The sequence below is a fragment of the Uloborus diversus genome, chromosome 4, assembly GCF_026930045.1.
Source record: "Uloborus diversus isolate 005 chromosome 4, Udiv.v.3.1, whole genome shotgun sequence".
Lineage (NCBI taxonomy): Eukaryota > Metazoa > Arthropoda > Arachnida > Araneae > Uloboridae > Uloborus > Uloborus diversus.
Window position 1 is genome coordinate 58,301,145 of NC_072734.1, and position 13,189 is coordinate 58,314,333.

At 34.9% G+C, this 13,189-nt stretch overlaps 1 protein-coding gene across 3 annotated transcripts in view; it reads right to left on the reverse strand.

Annotated features, from left to right (window-relative positions):
- The window catches only part of LOC129220408 (uncharacterized), an 86,214-nt gene extending 77,362 nt beyond the window's left edge, over positions 1 to 8,852 (reverse strand). The window contains exon 1 of one of the 3 annotated variants that reach the window (XM_054854825.1): positions 8,611 to 8,852. The gene's annotated coding sequence lies outside the window, so the exon portion shown is untranslated. Of the gene's footprint in view, positions 1 to 8,606 lie in introns of all 3 variants that reach the window. The other 2 variants (XM_054854824.1, XM_054854828.1) reach the window with 2 other exon arrangements.
- Between the last annotated feature and the right edge of the window lie 4,337 nt (positions 8,853 to 13,189).

The following is a 13,189-nucleotide window of genomic DNA, read 5'->3' on the forward strand; positions in this document are numbered from 1 at the left end:
CCTGCCCCACCCCCTCTCTACTTTTGTTTTAAAGCAAAGCCTCTACATTGTCTCGTTTTTTAGAGGTAGTAGGTATTTTGTGTTGAGATATGCATTGCAGTCTATATATAACTGCAATATGCTGCTTCGAACTGCTTAAAGCCAGAGCTCTCAGCACGTAAAACTTTCTAATTTAAATACAAAAACGCTACCCCACCCCCTATTTTTGCGCTTGGATATAATTTAAATTTGTACACAAATTGGGTGATCCTCAATTTCTCCTTCGAAAAAAAATCTGTAACTGGAAGATTAAAAAGGATCTGGTGGGTAATGTTTGGTTTGGTTAAGGGGGGTGGGGTCATGACCTTCATGATCCTAACCCCCTCCTGGACCCACGCTTTTCCCCTCCGTAAATTTTGCGCTTGGATATAATTAAATTTTTTATTAAAACTGGGTGATCCTCAATTTCTCCTTCGAAAAAATCTGTAACTGGAAGAATAAAAAGAATCTGTTTGGTCTGGTTAATGGGAGTAGGCTCATGATCCCCATGAACCATCCCCCCTCCCTCCTTGGATCCACACTTGCCCCTCCCCCCTTATTTTTGCACTTGGATATAATTTAAATTTGTTCATAAAGTGGATGATCCTCTATTTCTCTTTCGAAAAAATCTGTAACTGGAAGATTAAAAAGGCTCTGTTGGGGTATGTTTGGTCTAGCTAGGGGGGGGGGGGAGGTCATGACCCACTTGCCCCAACCCCCATAATTTTGTGCTTGGATATAATTTAAATTTGTTCACAAACTGGGTGGTCCTCAATTTCTCCTTCGAAAAATTCAGTAACAGGAAGATTAAAAAGGCCCTGTTGTGTAATGTTTGGTCTGGCTAAGGGGGGGGTCATGACCCCCCCCCCATTGGATCCGCGCTTGCTCTTTACTCAATTACTTGTTTCCCTCAGGCCAAAAAAGGGGCAGGGTGCTTTCAACTTTAATGGGAATGGGATGGGCACTTTAATTTAATCAAAAGGGCACTTTTTTCATTTGTGTATACTTTATGCATACAAATCCAAGCACAGTATAACCCCTATTTAACAATTGTCAAGAGAGTGGAAACAGTAATCCATAAATCAAGGATATTGTTAAATCAAGGAGCATTTAAAGCCAAGTGTCTGGCCAGAGAATATTTTTTATTGAAAGAGCAAATCTGAAAGCAAAATAATGCATATTTCCGTGTGTAAAACCAATTATTTTTGAAACCTTTTTTAAAGTCAAATTAGAGGGATCAGCTTATACAAAATGTGCTAATTTTGCAAAGAAAAAAAAAATCAGCACTCTTGTGATGCTCCTGCAAGCGATAAATAATTGCTACTGCCAAATAAATATATTGCTTGCTGTTTGTTTCTTGGAAAGAAATTAACAGCTGAAAATAAATTTGGTTTTAAATAATTTTGTTTGTTTGTTTTATCACAGCTAATTAGCAGCAATGTTGTTGTAAATTTTTCTGAAAAGGCTTTGGTAAGCACTTTTCTCCCTGCTCATGATTTAATAAACAGTAATAATAATAATATGTATCAGGGAAATGAGCTTAGAACTGCAAAGGGATAGTAAGGGTGGGGGGAAATATGATCATTGCTTCAGATAGGGTTACCAACTTCAAAATTATCGCTAATGACTTGATTAGAAAATATTCTCATCATTTTACCAGCTTGTCAATATTTGCGTTTTTAGGGTGTTTAACTGTTATTTTGGGAGAAAATTATACGAGTTTGATTTTTCGATGCTAAAAAGGATGATTCACTTAAAAAACTCTTTCACTTACCGTTTTTTTTTCTTTAGATGTCTACATTTTGAAAAATGCAATCTTTTAACATCCGATATGAGAATTATATTTTGTTCTTTTTTCAAGCTAACTTCACTTTATTAGGATGCAAATAAATGAAGAGTCTCTTTATTTTTGTTAGAACTCTCATTTCAGGTTTTTAAAGCAAAATTCCATTTTTTTTTATGAGTCAAAAATTAAAATGCTGAATCAATGGTTTATTTATTTATTTTTTTTTTTTTTTTTTGCTTCAACTGTGTCCACAGACATTAATGATATATTTATCATAAGACTCTAAAATGCAATTTTAAAATAATTTTATCAAAAATATTTCTTTTACAAGCCATTTTAATACTTTTGATGCCTTCACTTTGAGAATTGCGATCTCTTTGCATCCGCTATGGGAATCCGATTTTTCGAATTTTTGATCTTTAGTACACTTTGTTAAGAGGTAAACAAACAGAATCTCTTTTTATTTTTCTTAAAATCACTGGATTTTTAAATTTTAAACGGAATTCTGAGCTTTTAATAGTGTTTTGGGTCAAAAAATTCAATGCTGAACCCTTGTCTGAATTTTATTTATTTTTGGTTACAATTATTTTAAATACTGTACAGAAATATATCTAGTATTCTTTGAAGTAATGTAGAATGGTAGATAAATATTGATACTTGAGAGCGCGGTGCGGATATATAGCGTATATCCTCAAGCATAAAAAATTATGACATGATATGTGTAGTGTCTTAATGCTATTAACTTTAACTGTGACTGTATGAGAATGTAAACTGGATCGAGATCTAACTGTAACGGAGAAGGAAAAAGTGCTTTCACCTTTTGTTAAGATGTATGTAATTGCGTGTGCTTGTACCAGTAAAGTATGTGTTGTTCGTAAGCGGTTTCGATGTTCGTTACTTAAGTAAACCCACGCACCACCTTCCAACTAAGATGAATAAGGAAGGATACAACAACTGGCGACGATGTTTGAGAGTATAAAGAGCGCGAAATCAAGTAAGGATTAGGTTTATTAAACTGAAGACAGTTCAAGGTAGGAATTATTAATTCTGATATATTTCTAATTGAGAAAAATCTGTCATGGAGCAACTAGTTCAGCAATTAATTGAGCAAAATAAAATGCTTATGGAAGCTTTACAAACGAAAGAACAACCAGATTCAAAATCGAAAGTAACTGGTGTTCAGTTTGATAAATATGACGAAATGTCAGAATCATTTGATTCATTTATTGAGCGCTTTAAAGCATTTTTAGATATTCAGAATGTTGCAGAAATTAAAAGAGGTAAAACCTTGATTTCTAGCCTATCGGCTAAGTTGTATAATTTGCTAAAAAATTTGCTTGCTCCAGAAAATCCTGCTGAAAAAGATTTCGATACTCTTATTGATATTCTTAAGGAACATCTAAATCCTAAACCGCTCATAATTCCAAGCAGACATATGTTCTTAAACAGAAAACAACAGGAAGGGGAAAGCATAAGTGCTTACATAGCGGAATTAAGATCGCTAGCGGTACCTTGTAATTATGATAAAAACATGTTAAATACAATGCTCCGAGACGTTTTCGTAAGTGGGTTACGGGATAGAACAACCTTAGATAGACTGTTCGAAGAAGATGATTTGGAATTATCTAAAACATTAGCTATTGCTTCGGCTATGGAAAAAGCTTCTCAAAGCTCAAATGCTATTATTGGTACGAAATTGAACGTAATACATTCAAATAAAAGTTATACGAAACAGCCCGTAAACAAAACGAAAGTTCAAAACTCGGCAGTGAAAATTGAAAAACCGTGCTATAGATGCCTTTCGAAGGAACATTCTCCGAATTTATGCAAATTTAAGACTGCAAAATGTCTTTTTTGTGGGAAAATAGGGCATATTAAAGTAGCTTGTTTTGCTGCCCAGAGAACACCCAAAACCAAAAAGAATTTTGTAAAACAGAAGCAAGTGGGGGAAAACAATATAAATAGCGTACCCATGTATGAAGTGACACTAAAGTCAAACTTAAAGGAGGAACCAAAACAACCTCCAATAATGATTTCGGTTTCCATTGATGATACACCAGTGCAGATGGAACTGGACACAGGGGAAACTGTATCAGTCATGAGCATAAAAAAATTCCGGAAAATTTCTGGAAAGGAACTTTCTCCTACTAATTTAGTTTTTAAGACTTACAATGGAAATTCTCTTGTACCTCTGAGATACGTAACAGTAGATGTTAAATATCATAATCAGCAACAGGAATTAAATCTTTACCTAGTAGAACAAGATTTAGACACGATCTTTGGTCGAGAATGGTTACACAAAATTAATATTGACTGGGCAGGCATCAAACATGTCAAAACAACTGGAGCTGAAAATGATCGTGTAAAATTACTTTTTAACAAGTATGCAGATATTTTTGATAATTCGAGTGTTGGGAAAATAAAGAATTATAAATGCAAATTAGAGCTGCAGCCGGGTGCAAAACCTATTTTTTGCAGACAACGCGTTGTACCTTTTGCTCTTAAGAATAAAGTTGAAGAAGAAATCGATAGACTTGAGAGGGAAGGCATTATAGAAAAAACAGAAACAAGTGACTGGGCGACCCCAATAGTACCAATTGTTAAGGCAGATGGCAGCATACGATTATGTGCTGATTATTCAGTCACGCTGAATAAAAATCTTAAAGTCCAGCAATACCCCTTGCCGCGAGTAGAGGAAATTTTTTCATCACTCAGTGGGGGTAGAGTTTTTTCTAAAATTGACTTTAGTCAAGCTTATCTGCAGATGGAAATGCACGAAGATAGTCAAAAACTCTTCACAATAAGCACTCACAAAGGCCTCTACATTTGTAAACGTTTAATGTATGGGGTGAATGCCGCACCAGCGGTATGGCAGCGCTACATTGAATCTGTATTTAAGGATTTAGATGGGGTAGAAGTATTTTTTGATGATGCTCGCATTGCTACGCCCAATATAGAAACCCATTGCCAAAAGTTAGAAAAATTCTTTGAAAGATGTCGGCTTCATGGCCTAAAGTTAAATAATAAAAAAAGCAAATTTTTTCAAAGTAAAATACAATTCCTCGGGTTCAAAATCAATGCTCAGGGCTTGTCAAAAACAGATGACAAAATTTTAGCTATTATGAAGGCAAAAACTCCCCAAAATGTTCAAGAGATTCAGTCGTTTATGGGACTTGTAAATTTTTATGGTCGATTCTCGAAAGATATTGCAACATTGGCATATCCGTTGCATCAATTGACCCGTAAGGGGGTTCAATGGAATTGGGATGCGGAATGTTCTGAAGCATTCGATAAAATCAAGAAAGAAATATGTTCGGACAGAGTCCTTGCTCATTACGATCCTAGCTTACCAGTTATCTTGTCAACAGATGCTTCACCTGTTGGCTTAGGCGCCGTCCTTGCGCACCAATTTCCCGACGGATCTGAACATCCTATTGCATTTGCATCTCGAACATTGACCCCAACGGAGCAGCGATATTCTCAAATAGATAAGGAAGCCTTGGGAATTATTTGGGGAATAAAAAAATTTTATTTATACTTAAAAGGTAGAAGATTTACTCTGGTCACTGATCATAAACCTCTTGTTGCCATATTTAGTTGCAAAAAAGGTCTTCCTGTATTGTCAGCAACAAGATTATTGCATTATGCATTATTTTTACAAGCGTACCAATTTGACATTATATATTGGAACACTGCTGAGCATGGTAATGCAGACTTCTTATCACGACTTCCTTTAAAATCAGAAAATTTAGATCTGAGAGATGAAATATCTATGTTTCAAATGTGCCAAATTGAGACTTTGCCAATTACTTCAAAGGATCTTGCTAGAGAATCCAAGCTTGATGAAGAGCTAAAGCCCGTCTATCATGCCTTAAAATCAGGGAAACATGTAAGAGGGAAGGGAGATGACACTGCCCAGTTTGCTGTAGAAGATGAATGCATCTTACGTGGATCCAGGGTGTGCATTCCAAAATGCTACCAAAGAAGAGTACTTGAAGATCTCCACACAGGCCATCTGGGTATGGTGAAAATGAAGGGCATAGCCCGCTCATACATCTATTGGAAGAATATTGACAAGGATATTGAAGAGATGGTAAGAAGCTGCACAGAATGTGCAAAGCATAAAGCTGATCCCCCAAAAGTTAAAACACACTACTGGGAATATCCAAGTGCACCCTGGGAGAGAATTCATATAGATTTTGCTGGCCCAATCTTCGAACACATGTTATTTATCGTAGTGGACGCGTACTCCAAATGGCTTGAAGTATTTCCTATGAAGAAAATTACTTCTGCAAACACCAACCAATGCCTAAGAGAGTGTTTTTCGAGATATGGGTTACCCATTACCCTTGTCAGTGATAATGGACCGCAGCTTAAATCAGAAGAGTTTGAAAAATTCCTGAAATGCAATGGTATTGTACATAAAACTTGTGCTCCTTATAAGCCATCTAGTAATGGTCAGGCAGAGAGGTATGTATATACCGTTAAACAATCGCTAAGGGCGATGTCTGACTTCCCAGGTTCCCTTCGTCAAAAAATAAACACGTTTTTAATGCAATATCGCAAAGCTCCAAACATGACTACCCAACAAAGCCCATCATTCATGTTTATGAAGAGAGAGATAAGGACATTAATTGATCTGCTCATACCCGACGTTCGACACCAGATAGATCTAAGACGAAAAAAAGATATTTGTTTCAGAGATCGATTTTTCAATACCGGTGATCGAGTCGCTGTACGGAATTATCGCCAAGGAGATAGAAGGTGGAAATTCGGTACAGTCGTCAGTAGAGATGGTCACCTGCATTACACCATAGATGTTAACGGACAGTTATGGAAGAGACACATCGACCAGATACGCAACACTGCAGTATCCGAGTCCGAGACCTCACAGAGTACAGTCCTTAGATACAGGGTACAGGAATCGTCCACGGTTCAATCCGAGCCAAATAGGGAGTCCATTTGCGAGGCTTCCCGAGATTCTGATGAACCCGCTAGCTCCAATGTTTGTCCAAACTCACCTGTGGTGTACCCCGATCCAAAAAGTCCATCCAGAAAGACAATAATGCCTACAGCTGCTCCAGATCCCAAGCCCTTGCCAGCTGCTGAACTAACTCCAGTGCTTCGACGGTCAACTCGAATCAGAAAGCCTCCAAAGAGACTTGATCTGTAGTTATAAAGACTTTGGGGGGAGGGATGTAGTGTCTTAATGCTATTAACTTTAACTGTGACTGTATGAGAATGTAAACTGGATCGAGATCTAACTGTAACGGAGAAGGAAAAAGTGCTTTCACCTTTTGTTAAGATGTATGTAATTGCGTGTGCTTGTACCAGTAAAGTATGTGTTGTTTGTAAGCGGTTTCGATGTTCGTTACTTAAGTAAACCCACGCACCACCTTCCAACTAATATGAATAAGGAAGGATACAACAATATGTATATGATCGTATACACATATTGTGCGTAGTGGATTACTGGGAATCTACTCTCAGAAAAATTGATGGGTACAGGAACACCACTGAGCATCATAAGTTAATTTAACAGAAGCTTTTCATTTCTAAAGTTAAAAAGCAATGAAAAACTTGATGAAAGCAAGTAGAAAACTAGTGTTACTACATAGTGAACCTTCAAATGGGTAATTCCTGTTAATTAAGGTTAGTTATGCATGAAAAAAGACAATAACATTTAAAAAAACAATGGAAAAATTAATTTTAAAAACCTTTGGCTGTTAATTTCTATCGAAATGTACATTACTTTAAAAAAAAAATTATGATATCTTGATCTATAATAGGTATTAAACCAAGAATAGATAACAACCACCCAGAAAAACTCTTAACTTCCCTTGGCAGCAGGGTTTATGATTTTTTTTTTAAATCAAAAAAGTCGGATATTTTTTATTTAAATCGGATTTTTTTTATTTAAATCAGATCTTTTTTAAATGTACAAAGATTTGTAAATATTAATTACTTTACATTTTTAAACATATATTTCATACAATAGATGAACCCATTCAACTTACTTTTAAAATTAAGATAAGTTTTCTAACTATTCAATAATATTTTAAGATTTATAAATATGTTATAATGCTTAGATAAGTGATTTTGTTTTATGCTTTGCTTAAAGATAAGGTTTCCATTATCATGTAGGTTTTTAGTGTAAAATAATATGTTGAACAATTATTTTTCTGAACTATATTAGTCATGGTCTGTAAGAAAAACTCAAAATTTTTATTTTGTTTTTAACTAATTTTGGAGTAAAAGAAGTAGAGTGAAAATCTGTTACACACATAGAAAGAGGGATTTATGTAGTTTTTCCTGTGGAAGTTAAGATAGTATAATGCATTGAAGTTAAATTTAGAGCAATACATCCTAAAAATGCAGAATTAATTTATAAAAGTAAAATCAACTGATTTTAATTAATAATTTTCTTTAAAAATCACTTAATTCAAATCAATTGATTTAAATCAATGATTTTTTTTAATCACATGATTAAAATCATGATTTTAATTACGATTTAAATCAAAATGCTTTGAATCAACAAACCCTGCTTTGCAGCTAGTGTTATTGTCCGTTGATTATCGAAATTTATCAAAAATAAGCCATTAAAAAACGTAATTCATTCAAAATGTCCTAAAAATACTTTTAACAAAGGAACGTCACAACTCCCCACAAAAATAACAATCTATAGGCGATTCCATGCATAAACCAAAATGCGCGGCTAAATTCATGATGAAATCATAAGACCGGAGCAACATTATATAGAGTTAACACACTAATCTGAGCATGTAAATAAAATATTGCATACACACTGCAGCTCTCCCGGAAGCTTCAAAACTGAGTTGGTTCAGAATTCGAATATTATATGTAGCAAATTCGTAGGCACTGTCACACGATTGATATAATAACAATATAAGTTTGAAAGAGATCTGTTTATTCTAAGCCACAGATGATAGTATCATCTGAAGGTAACATTAAAAATAATAAAAAAAAATCATCGAAACACAGAGCTTAGCATATCAAAATAAACAAAATACGTTCGGTTAGAGACCGAAAGTTTCTGAAAGCGTCAGGGTGAAATGGTGAAATAGTGCAATATCTTCTCTTTTCTGCATGATTTTCTTATCGTTCATGCTGCCATCTAGTGGATAAATGTATGAGTGTCGATCAATAATTATTATAAAAATAAGATTGCAAAGCCCTATTAATGGAGGTTCTCCTTTTTTTTTTTTTTCACTATTCATTTATTCTTTATAATTAGCAAAAATATAAATATTCGAATAATTAAAAAGGCTAACATGTTTGTTTGCGGTGGAAAAAAATGAAAAAATACTTTTTCATTTACGTGCATGATCATTTACATTAGATAGTGCAATCTTATAAAGGAAAGAGAAGAAGAATGCCTTATTTTTGGTTACTCTTGGTATAAATGGGTGAATAAATAAATTTTCAAATTCAGTGATATTTTATCATGATAAAACTCAAACTGCCTGCAATTGTTAGTAATAGTAAAATGATTCAAATAGACAAAAATAAGGTGTAGCATTATTAAAGGTTTTTTTCATTAGTGTTATTCTGAATAAGTACATTGCGCATTCACATGAAATAGACTTAATATGTGTAACAGCATTCCTGAAAACAGTAATTTAAAATTGGACGAAAAAAATTACAAACATTGAACGTTCTTGGGAATTGGTATATTTATTACATTTGGAGGATGTAAAATAAATCCTCTGAACAAAAAAAATTCATGTAACAACAACTGATGCAAGTATTCAGTCAACTTCGCTAAAAAATATTTTAGAAATGAAAAAAAAAAGCATTAATAGAATTATTTTCTTTCTATTCATTTACTTTTTACAATTAGCATTCATTTGAATTAATGCCAAGTGAAAAATAACTATATACAATAGAATAAAAGTTATTAAACTAGTTTGTTGATAATCATATTTTTTAAAAATGAAAATGGTGCTGAAAAATGTCTGTTAATTATAAAAGTGAACAACGAAAATTTTTGAATGAAAAAAAAATTCAAATTCGTTTACAACAAATTTAATGATGAACATACATGGTTTTTTTTTTGATCTTGTGTGCTTTATTGGGTGTAGCAACTCTGTTTATTTACTGCTGTTTTTAGTATTTATTCTGTGTTTTTTTGCATTTTTATCTTTCTGTTTTGTCTTTTGGAACATATTCACTGAGTAGAAATGGGTGTTATATGCATTATGAAAGAGGTAAAGAGTGGGAAGGGGGACAGGTGGATCTCTTGTGATTTATGTCATATGTTCTGCCTGTATAAGGGGGAAAATGAGTCTGTTTTTGAGGAGGATTATATTTGCACTAAATGTGCTGAACTATCAGACTTAAGACTTAAGATGCTAGTTTTGGAAGCCCAGTTAGCATTAGGGTGTAGGCCAGTTGTAGAGGGTATAAATGTTCCAGAGATTCAGGGGGAAGTTTCAAATGAGGAGTTAGATTGGGAAACTAAGGGTGTAATTTTGGGGGACTCTATGGTAAGGGAGGTGGGTAACACAGTTGGGAGAGTAAAGCGTAAGGTGGCTAGGTGTTGTTTACCAGGGGCTCGGGTAAAAGGGTTGCTGAAAAGAAGGGAGTATTGAATAAGGAGGACATGGTTACTTTGTGGGTGGGAACAAATGATGTAGGCCACAGTAAAAAGGAGGAGTTTTCTAGGGAATGGGAATCCCTGTTGGATAAAGCAACCAGCTTTTCGACGAATGTCCAAGTGGTTGGTTTGCTTTCCAGGTATGGAGTGCATAGGAGCTGGCTAAATCAACCTGCGAGGTGTATGAACTTGCTACTGAAGTCAATTTGCGAAAAGCGCAGTATCAGGTTCATTGATGTATAGAGTCATTGTAAACGGGATTGGATTGCTAGGGATGGCCTGCATCTGAGCTCTACAGGGGTCAAAATGGTTAGTGGATTAATTTTAAGGGCTTCGGAGTCAAAAAACTAAGTTAGAATGGGGGTCATGGTTCAAGCATCAGGTATCGAGAGAATGAAATTTTTTTGGGTATTGCTAGAAATGGAAATAAAGTGACGAACAAGAGTAGTAATGTTAACAATTGTAATTTAGGAAATTTCAGGGTGTTAAATAAAAGCAACTTAGGCATGCTTAAAGTTTTCTATACCAATGCTCGCAGTATTAGGAACAAGATGGATGAATTGAAAAGCATAGTTATGGATGAGAAGTTGGATGTTATTGGAATTACAGAGACATGGGCTACCGAATCTGATGCAGAGTTATTACATATTGCTGGGTATAATTTGTTCAGACAGGATAGAGTAGGTAAAAGAGGTGGTGGGGTTTTATTTTATGTTAGAGACAATTTTATTTGCAATGAATTGGTCATAAATGATAAGCCTACTGATATTGATATGGTTTGGCTGGAGTTGATGAGCAGTAAAAGCAAAAAGCTACGCTTTGGAAACATTTATAGGCCATCTAATTCAAACCAGGAACAAGATAAACAGATGTACAGTATTATTAGTGACATGTCCAGTAAGGGATCCGTTATCATTATGGGGGATTTCAAATTTCCGAGTATTGATTGGAATAATTTTTATCCTGGTAATGGCAAAGAAGAGGAATTTTTAAAAGTAATTGGTGACTGTTTCTCAGATCAAGTTGTAACTCAGGGAACTCGAGAGGAGGCGATTTTGGATCTAGTTTTTTGTGACCTAGGCAGTTTTGTTCAGGGGTTGTGTGTAGGGGAGCATATTGGAGATAGTGATCATAACAGCATTAGATTCCGGGTTAAATTTGAAGTGTGCAAAGATGATAATTTTAGGTTTGTGCCCAATTTCAGAAACACTGATTTTGTTGCACTTAGGCAGAGCTTGAAAGAGGTTTTTTCGTCAGGATTGGAAAATAGCGACGTAGATCAGCAGTGGACGGAATTTAAGGATAAACTTGGTAAAACGGTTGGGGACTATGTTCCATTTAGGAGAAAAGATGTTAGTACCAAAATTTGGCCCATGTGGTTCTCCAGGGAGACTAAAGAAGCTCTTAATTATAAGCAAGCCACTTTTCGTAAGTTTAAAGAAACTGGTCAGAGTGGGGAGAGGCTCCAGTATGGTAAGGCAAGGCAAAATTTTAAGTATTTGGTACGGATTCAGAAAAGGGAATTGGAGCAAAGGCTGGCAGATGACATTGATGGGAACCCTAAGAGGTTTTTTGCTTACGCTAATTCTGGGAAAGCTCGAAACAGTCAAATTGGGCCTTTGGTTGATGAGTATGGAAATTTAATCCAAAACGATAGGGACATTGCAAATGTTCTAAATAACTTTTTTTCCAGTGTGTTTAACGATAACTGTATCGCAACAGTTGACACTAACAACACACAAGCTATTATACAGCTTGAGGATTTTGTATTTTCCAGGGAGGAGGTTTTATTTCATTTGAAAAAGATTAAAGCAACTAAAGCTCCAGGACCAGATAATATTTATCCAAAAATTTTAGTTGAATGTGCAGAGGAATTAGTGGATGTTATTTTGAATATTTTCAATGTTTCTTATAACTTGGGGACGGTGCCAGAGGACTGGAAGCTGACTAACATAACACCACTCTTCAAAAAGGGGTCTAAAGGTATTGCTGGGAATTATAGACCTGTAAGTTTGACTTTGGTGATTTGTAAGATTTTCGAAACATTGATCAAAATTAAGATCATGAAGTTCTTAGAGACTAATAGTCTGTTGACTAGTTTGCAGTATGGTTTCAGGAAATGTAAATCCTGTACTACTAATTTATTGCATTTCTACGACAAGATTACCTCAGCTTTAGGTAACAAAAAATGTGTGGATGTTGTTTATATTGATTTTCAAAAAGCTTTTGACAAGGTACCGCATGTTGCTCTTCTCAGCAAGTTAGCTGACATTGGAATTAATAGGAGGAAAAACTTTACTTTGGGTTAGGAATTAGCTTACTGGTAGGAAGCAAAGAGTAGTTGTGAGAGGAAATCATTCTAATTGGAGTGATGTTTTAAGTGGGGTTCCTCAGGGATCAGTTTTAGGGCCTTTTTTGTTTATTATATTTATGAATGATATCAATGAAAATATTTCTGGAAGCATGAATTGTTTTGCTAACGATGTAAAAGTTATGGGGATTGTCGAAAATGAAGAGCAAGTAAAACAGCTGCAAGAGGATTTAGATCATATTACTAAGTAGACAGATAAATGGGGTATGGCAGTTAATGTAGGGAAATGTCAAGTGCTACACTTAGGTCATGGAAATAAGCGTATGAGATATCGTTTACAGGGTTCAGTCATAAATCAGGCAGAAAATGTTATGGATCTGGGTATCTTTATAAATCAGGACTTCAAGTTTAGTCAACAGTGGTAAGAAAAGTAAATTTAATATTTATACAAAAACTA